This window comes from Erpetoichthys calabaricus, chromosome 8 (genome assembly GCF_900747795.2).
Source record: "Erpetoichthys calabaricus chromosome 8, fErpCal1.3, whole genome shotgun sequence".
Taxonomy (NCBI): Eukaryota; Metazoa; Chordata; class Cladistia; order Polypteriformes; family Polypteridae; genus Erpetoichthys; species Erpetoichthys calabaricus.
The window spans coordinates 179352378-179362128 of NC_041401.2; positions in this window are offsets into that span (position 1 = coordinate 179352378).

A 9751-nucleotide genomic window follows, 5' to 3' on the forward strand; every position below is an offset into this window, starting at 1 on the left:
CTTTGTAACATTTTTTTATTGTTTAGACAGCAAGTAATATTGCTGCTTAAGGTTTATTCCTTTGCTGACATCATTGTTTCTTTCCTCAGTCACCGTCAACCCACCCCCCACCACCACCACCAGTTCTCCACAGCTGCGGCTCCCAACGCACTCATCTGCCTTGTGCACTGCCTGCCCACCTTCCTGTGTATTCACACTACCAATTTATTCTTGCACTGCTCATTCAGGGTCAGACTTCACGTACCTGCACTCACTTTCCACAGCTCCTTGAGCCAATTCAAGCCAGTGGATTTTAGCACCAGAGAATTGCCCTTGAAGTGCTTGCAGGTAAGTAGTGTCTAGCCATGCCCCCTTTACACAGTTTGCGACAGAAAACATTTTGCCAATGGAGGAAAAGGTTGGCAGGAGGCAATTCCATTCAATTTGTATGCTTTTTATTTAATTGGTGTGTTCCATTACAATGAATGAATTGCAAGTCAGTCAGACTGTAGCAAGGGGCAGCGAGGCTGAGTGCAAGAGAGAGCACATACTGTTTTTCCAACTGGCATCTTTCCAGTTGCATTGTAGTGTCTTGTATGTCTGTAGTACTAGGGTGTTGAACCGTGTTAGCCATTATGAATGTAGTGAGAAGTCAAGCAAAATGACACCTTTTATTAGCTAACTAGAAAGATTACAGTATGCAAGCTTTTGAGGCAACTTAGGCCCCTTCTTCAGGCAAGATGGGCAACTCAGGCCCCTTCTTCAGGCAAGATGCAATTACATCTTGCCTGAAGAAGGGGCCTGATCTGCCTCTTAAGCTTGCATATTGTAATCTTTCTAGTTAGCCAATAAAAAGTGTCATTTTGCTTGACTTCTCACTAGTTACATTTTAGAAATCAGAGGCCTGTTTGCTCAGTTCTGTTTAGCTCATGTGGGTGAAGATGTCATGTGACTTCCGGTCGTAGCATATACACTATCAAATTTGCTGACTGCAGTTGCTGTTCTTGTCGCCAGACCACATCAGTTTACATGACAGAAAATTGCCAGGCATATCAAATTGAGTATCTGAGTGGCAACCTTCCAGTACAGTCGTGTTTGCCCTTTTTTATGATAGCCAATAGTGTGCTGCCTGAGGATTAACGAGTATGGCACATTCTGCCACAATATCTGCCCTCTTTTTCTTTTTTTCCATTTTGTCTTGGTGTGTAAAATGTGAGACATCAGACAAATGAACTTCTCTAATGTTTGTGAAGCCCAAAACATTTGTGTTTCTTATTCGTCGTTGCTACATTGCAATGGTGATGGACAGGTTGATAGATGAGATTAGACAGGAGTCCCCGCAGACTATGATGTTTGAGGACGACACTGTGATCTGAGATGAGAGTAGGGAGCAGGTTGAGGAGACCCTGGAGAGGTGGAGATCCGCTCTGGAGAGGAGAGGAATGAAGGTCAGTAGGAAAAAGACAGAATACATATGTGTAAATGAGAGGAAGGTCAGTGGAATGGTGAGGATGCAGGGAGTAGAGATGGTGAAGGTGGATGAGTTTAAATACTTGGTATCAACAGTACAGAGTAACGGATTGTGGAAGAGAAGTGAAAAAGAGAGTGCATGCAGTGTGGAATGGGTGGAGAAGAGTGTCAGGAGTGATTTGTGACAGACGAATATCAGCAAGAGTGAAAGGGAAGGTCTACAGGACGGTAGTGAGACCAGCTATGTTATATGGGTTGGAGACGGTGGCACTGACCAGAAAGCAGGAGACAGAGCTGAAGGTGGCAGAGTTAAAGATGCTAAGATTTGCATTGAGTGTGACAAGGATGGATAGGATTAGAAATGAGGACATTAGAGGGTCATGTCAGGTTAGACGGATGGGAGACAAAGTCAGAGAGGCAAGTTTGTGTTGGTCTGGACATGTGCAGAGGAGAGATGCTGGGTATATTGGGAGAAGGTTGTTAAAGATAGAGTTTCCAGGCAAGAGAAAAAGAGGAAGGCCTAAGAGAAGGTGTATGGATGTGGTGAGAGAGGACATGCAGGTGATGGGTGTGACAGAGCAAGATGTAGAGGACAGGAAGATATGGAAGAAGATAAAATTCTGTGGCAAGCCCTAACAGGAGCAGCCGAAAGAAGAAGAAGGTTCCTTGTCGCTACATTCTATGCATTATACTTCCAGATGAGTATTCATTGGTTGTCAGCTGTCATGAACAAAGAGCCCACCACAAAGGCAAAATCAAATCTTTTTGATTAGAGTGAGTTACAAGACATGTCATATTTCACAACTGGAGGTTACAGAAGAGCACCGTGACTGCCTCAGACTTGGTAGGATTATGTAAAAGAAGGCTATGACTGAATATTGCTAGAAAAGTCAACAAAGGCAACATGGCCTTGAGCTGGTGCTTTCTGACTCGAATGCCTCAGGATAGTGGCCAGCCTGTTCATATGAGGATGCAAAACTGTGACGGTCGAAGCCCTGAGCAATTACTCACCAGTGACACTGACTAACAATAATGTGTCTAATTTAAATGAAATTAGACTTTCCTCCTACTACCCTTTTGACTCAGAAGATTTAATATTAAATGATTACTTAAAGATTTTGAGGTAACCTAAAGGTTAGCAGAGGTTTGTTATACTTGTTAGGAACATTTATAAACAAATTCGAAAGATATTTTGGGTATGTCCTCCCAAAGTGAAATGATTTTTTTAAATAATTTTAAGTAGAGTGTCCTTTTACAACTTTATGATGGTAGGTGCATTAGAATTAAAGGAGGTGGTAGTGGTGTTATGTGAGATACCACAATACAGTGTTCATTACTTAGTAGTATTCCATCACGTGTTACCCCAAATAGAGCCAGACGCCAGGGGTTTAATTCAAAACTGTCAGATATTTGAGGGAAAATTATACTCTATTGAAGTATGAGTGTAGAGAATTCCCAAAATATGTGGTCTAGTGAGGCCCAATGACCGCAGTCCCAATTAGAATATTGACCTGGGTACATCTTGGGTAATTTGAGAGAAATGCGCGCCACCTACAATTTTAAGGTGAATTACACCATGCTTTGTAGAAATTGATGAGGGGGTGTATTAGATCAGTAGATGGCTTCTGTTCACTTCGTGACTGACTGAAATGCTGCCTCAGATTGTCTAGGAGTGCACTCCTTTGAAAAAACTTGGAACTAAAGTAAAAGTACTTTTACAGAGGGCAATACAAATAATGCATGTGCCACACAGAGGGAATTAAAACTCATTTTTAGTAAACCTAAACTTGATTATAAGGATAAATTTGGAAAGAAAACTGTCCACACAGAATTTGAGCACAGTGTGGTCAGGAATTCAAACCTTAGTTGGCCATCATCAGTCAAAAACTAATAACCTCATAAGGATTTCTGGTTTTAACTGCAACTTTGAATTAGCTAATTGGTTTAATGAAAATGACTTGAGATTCGAGCATTTTACTGAGCAAGTGCAAAGCTTGAAGCAGATGGTTTTGGATAAGGGTGAGATATTTTCTGTTCAAAAGTATGTAGAGAATATCTTCAGAAAGGTAAAAACAAATAAGTCCTGGACCAGACCATCTTAGTGGCAGACTCTCTGAAATCTTGTGCAGAGCAGCTCAGCTCCATTTCAAACTTTATTTTTCAGATGTCATTAGAGCAGCAGAAGGTCCCAGAGCTAATTCCTGTTGCTAAAAACAAAATTCTAAAATCTTAAATGACTTCAGACCATTGGCTCTAACATCACTGGTTATGAAATCATCTGAAAAACATACAAAGTGGAAGCTAACGGATTAAACTCAGACTTTGCTAGATCCATTTAAGTTTGCCCACCAGTCTAATAGAAACACGGAGAACGCTAGTGTCACTTAGCTTCATCTTTTATTTAACCACATGGAGGGCATCAAGACTCGGACGTGGCTCCTGTTTATAAACTTCTTATCAACTTTTAACACCATCTAGCACCACCTTCCTGCAGAGACAGATTTTAATTTGTGGCAGATTGACTTCTTAACAAACAGGGCTCAAAGAATGAAAGTCAGTGGTTGTCTGGTGAGTTGATGAGAAGTCCACGTGCTGCACTTATCCACAAGGTTCCTTCAGGGATGTGTTTTTCACCTCTTTTGTACATCTTCTACACCAGTGGTCAGCAGCAATGGTCTTGGAGGGCCACAGTGCATGAAGGTTTTTGTTGCTTCATGAGAAGTCAATTATTGCAGATAATGTACTTATTAATAATTCTTTGCATTTATATAGCGCTTTTCTCACTACTCAAAGTGCTTAGCAATTGCAGGTTAAGGGCCTTGCTCAAGGGCCCAACAGAGCAGAGTCCCTTTTGGCATCTTACAGGATTCAAACCGGCAACCTTCCGATTGCCAGTGCAGATCCCTAGCCTCAGAGCCACCACTCCGCCCTATTAATCAAGTGAAATTTATCTGCTTGTTTGTCTGTCTCGCTTGTTATGATTTCAAACCCTAATTACTTATTTTACCCTCATATCCTGCATTCATTGTTTTTAATTGCTCCTCATTAGCAATAAGATGGAAATTACAAAGAAACCAGCAGATCACCAGCTTTTTTCCATTTACACCTGTGTGTGTTCATGGTGCACGATCTGGTTTAATGAAATACTTAGAAGGAAACTAAGGAGAAAAAAGAGAAGGACTGAGAATTACTCATCCATTTTAGGCATCAAATCATTAGGATGATATCCTTAGAAAAGAAAACATTCACAATATAAGAATGAACACTAAGAAGCCATGGAATTAAATAAGATCTGTTATTGGCAAGGATTGTTTACAAATTAAGCAGCTGGGTTGGAACAAAAACCTGCAGTCACTGTGGCCCTCCAGGACCGATGTTGCTCACTAGTGTTCAACCCTAATGGCTGTCGCAGTAAATTCGAAAACAGGTTTGTCTTAAAATTTTCTGATGTCTCAGTGATTGCAATTCTACTGAATAAGAATGAAACCAGTCATGGTCCAGTGGTGGATGATCTTGTTAATTGTTGTGATGAGGATTTTCTACATCTAAACTCTATTAAAACTAAAGAACTTATGATCAGTTTCAGAAGAAACACCATTTATCTACAAGTAACATCAAACACCAGGCAGTGGAGACTGTAGACTTATAAATATTTGGGGACAATTAATAGACTTAAAAGTGACATTTAATGAAAATAATAATAAATTTATTTATACAAGGCACCTTTCTAAGCACTCAAGGACACCGAACAAACAATAAATAAAAAAGCACATTATAAACAAAACTTAAAACATCAGAAAATAGTCAGTCAGTCATTTTCCAACCCGCTATATCCTAACACAGGGTCACGGGGGTCTGCTGGAGCCAATCCCAGCCAACACAGGGCACAAGGCAGGAACAAATCCCGGGCAGGGTGCCAGCCCACCGCAGGACACACACACACACACCTAACCTGCATGTCTTTGGAGTGTGGGAGGAAACCCATGCAGACACGGGGAGAACATACAAACTCCACGCAGGAAGGACCCGTGAAGTGAACCCAGGTCTCCTTACTGCGAGGCAGCAGCGCTATCACTGCGCCACCATGCCGCCCATACAGAAAATATAAAAAAATTAAAACCAAACAAACCCACTTTAAATAGATGGGTTTTAAGTTTACATTTGAAAGTTGAAAATAATTCAATATTGCTAAGCTCAGGGGGTAGTGAGTTCCAGAGCTTGAGAGCAGAACGGCTGAATGCTCTTCTCCCCATGGTGGTTAGATGGGTGAGAGGGACGGTCAGGTGGATGGAGGAAGAGAATCTAAGGTTATGGGAGGGAATGGCAACATGAAGAAGGTCGGACAGATGTGGAGGGGCAAGGTTATGATTGGCCTTAAATGTTAACAGCAGAATTTTAAAATCATTCAAAACTTAATCGGGAGCCAGTGAAGCTGCTGCAAGGCTGGAGTAATATGGTGAGTAGATGGGGTTTGAGCAATGATGCGAGCAGCAGAATTCTGGACTAGCTGAAGCTTATGAAGAGATTTATTAGAGAGACCAAAGAGGAGCAAATTGCAATAGACCAGACAAGAAGTAACAAGATTGTGAACAAGAATGGCAGTTGTATGGGGAGTGAGGGAGGGGCAGATATGATTAATATTACTGTACTTAGGTGGAAGTAAGCAGACCGGGCGATGTTATTAATGTGAGATTGAAAAGACAGAATACTAACAAGGATGACACCCAGACTCTTGACCTGAGGTGAAGGAGTTATCAATAGCAAGTGAAAGATTATCAGCTTTGGATAATGATGATTTTGAACCAGTAAGGAGAAGACACCTGCAAAAAGGTACAATAGCACGTCTACCGTTGAAGGAACCTAAGCCCTTTTGGTGTAAGAACTTCCATTATGTCACTCTTTTTTGAAATTTTGTATTGAGTCTGTCTTTAGTTATGTTCTGCTGGCCTGGTTTGGAAATCTTAATGTCAGAAATGAATACAAAGCAAATCAAAATGTAAAATGGAGCAGTAAAATAAAAGGACTCAACAGTCAAATCTCACAGTCCCGTTTAATAAGCAAGTATTACATAAAGCAGGAAGCATTGTGCCAGACAGGACTCACCCACTGTCTTCTCAATTTTTTCCTTTAGGTCACTGGTTCAACTCGTTAATAGCAACTGCTATTAATCTTCTGAATAAGTTCAATTGTAACAAACACCCACAGGCATCATAGTTAGAGCTGCTAGCATTTGCATCAATCATCAGTCAACCCATAAGAAAGTGTTACTTGTCAGATGTTCATCTTTGATGTTCCATGAGACTTAAAAGAGATTCTCATTTATGTTTCATTTAAGAATCAACTTTTTCACAGATGTTTCTCCTAAAATTCCTTAGAAGGAATAGCTTTAGACAGAAAAGAGACATGAGGTAAAAGGAATCAAAATTGATAATTTGCCTTGTAAAGCATGTCATATTTTATGAGATCCCTTTCTAGTCTTGTTTTAATCTCTTTTACAACTTCATTTTTTTTAACGAATTATTAGACAAATGCTTTTTTGAGGTGACTTACAGCATTTGAGAAACAATTGATTACATTTCTTTTGTTTCTGCAGTTGGAGCACAGGCAGGTGAAGTCACATGGTGTCAGTAGTGAGATCTGAACGCACAACCTCAGGGTTTGAAGTCTAGAGTCATAACCACTATGTCAAACTACCTGATTTTTCTTCTGGAATGAGTTTGATCGAATTGGAGCACAACGATATAAATCAGAGCAACTAATAGTATTTTATTCAGAAGCACGGACTACAGTTTTGTAATCATAGTAAATTGTTGTATTGCTGCAAGCAACTGTCCATACATTTCACCATATGTTACTGAGCACTCAATGCAAATACTTTCACATTGCAAAAAAAAAAAATAAATGTCAAGACACTACTTTGAAAATCCAAGCGCATTGTGTGAATTTGCTGAGGTCTCAAGTGAAGACTCTTGTAAGAATACTTGGCTATTTTTATCAGGAGACAAAAGAAAATGTCTCCATTTTATTTCTTTCTGATCTCATTGTTGTCCAGTAGAAGCCAAAAATATATTGAGAAATATTTCTTTTTTGATTTTTTTCTTCCTATGGAGAAGACTAAGTATTGGTTTACTTATTAAGTCTAATATGTTTGACCTAATGTTTCACCATAAGTACTGTATTATGCTCACTGATATATTTTATTTATTTGTAGTAAGTTTTGTTTGATGGTTGTGCTCTTTGTTAATGTGTTTTTAATGTTATCTCCTGGTCTCTCCATAAGACCTGCTGACAAGCCAAATTTCCCTCTTGGGACAATAAAACTGAATTGAATTGAATTGAGACTGATAAAGTTTCAAAATCTTTTTCAACTGCTGTAGCAGGTTTTATGTGAACAGAAATTTAAAGACAACCCATCCCCTGACCCTCAAGGCATTTTACTCACTCAGGTGGGCGTATCACTTTCTCCACAGATGATAAGCGGGACTTGTGAACACACGTGGCCCATGGCGGCTTGCAGGCGTATCTGGCAGTTTGTCCATGGGTTGGGCTCTCCATGACTTGTTGCAGCAAATTTCTGTAACATCTGCACACTTCTTAATGAACTATTCAGGTGTTAGAGCTTGAGGCCGACAGATCTCTTATGTTGTTGCCTGAGGGTGTTGCTAACTTTTCTGATGTCCCATATACTGTAGAAGTTTTGGTGGCCCTACCCCTCTTTGTTTATATGGGACAGGGGCACCTAAATTGGCCGAGAGGCCATAACCAGTTGCTGATCTTGCATATGGCAGGTGACAATCACACTATTTTTCCCTTTGTCTCTAGATTTGGCTTATTAGAGTTACTTTTTGTGCTGACCATTACTATAGCAAGCAAAAGTCACAATCATTTCAGCTTTGAAGGTGATCAAAAAGTTAAAAATGGCTCAGTTTCATGTCAAGTCACTGTACTTTCTGTGTATGGTCACATTAAACATTCCTCTTTTTTTTAAATATATACCATTACCAGAAAAAGGAAACAAACTGGAAGCTAAATCAAATAAAAAATTTCATAGTAACTGAATACTGAAGTTTGTTTGCTTGTAGAGAACTGAATGTGCTGGCCACATTGAAATCAAGTGAGAGTCATAATAGAGTAATTGTTGACAGGAAGTGTGACCTAATGGGTAGGGCTTAGGCATTTAAACAAGAATGCGCCTGATACAAAACTGATTTCAGAATCACTGTGATTCTCTGGATATGTGGTGTAGTCCACATCTGTTCCAACTGAGCAAGAAAAGAAGAACAATTGTACTATAGGTCTGAATTTGGAAAGGTATTTGGCATCGTGCTTGATCTAAAAAGACACTATATTAGGTAAAAACTCGAATGTTTGTTGACTATTTCTTCCTGATTGAGCACACTCTGGGCTTTTCCAGCCCCTAATTCAGTAGGATATCAAGCATCAGTTCACTAGCAGCCTTGACATTTATTTTCTCATTCCAGTGGGTGAATTTTGGAAGAAAGTCTGCTGTGCATCCGTTGTTACAATGACAGCTTTGGCAAAAAAGGCAAACTCTGTCAGTGCACTAAAGGACTGGCAAAGGACTGTGGCTTTTTAGTGAAAGTCTTTCCTAAATCCTTACACTAGGGTGTTGTACCGTGTTAGCCATTATGAATGCAGAGAAAAGCCAAGCAAAATGACACCTTTTATTGGATAACTAAAAAGATTACAATATGCAAGCTTTTGAGGCAATCAGGCCCCTTCTTCAGGCAAGATGTAATCCTAAATTCTTACAAAAATAATGGATTAACTATGGAGATAGCATAAGCTGAAGCTCTGTGTTGTGCCAAGTCACTGTATTGCACATTCTGTCTGTGTCAGGGTGGCTTTTCCATAGGGGACACTTGTTTTTTGTCACAAAGGCAGGTGTGTTATGATGATTGGTGATTAATCATTGTGTGTGTGTGTGTGTGCTGAAAAGACCAGTTACTGCCCTTTGCCCAGAGCTGCCGTGTTAGGTGTCCAATCTTGAATTAGGCATAAAGGAATACTCCACCCAAAAATTATATCATTTTAAATGTTACTTACCCCATGTTGTTTGTAGTGATGGCTGAGAAAAAAAAATGTAATCTCATGTTTTCATGCAGGACAAATATCACAAATAATACCAGAAATGTCCATGAACAAAATGTTGCATTACTCGTGTCAAATAATCAACATGTCAAGTTGTCCAGTCTTATGCACACAACATCTCAAACACATGTATTTTTACTAAGATATTCTTAAATAAACCTTTTTTTGAAAATGCTCTCATGAACAAAAA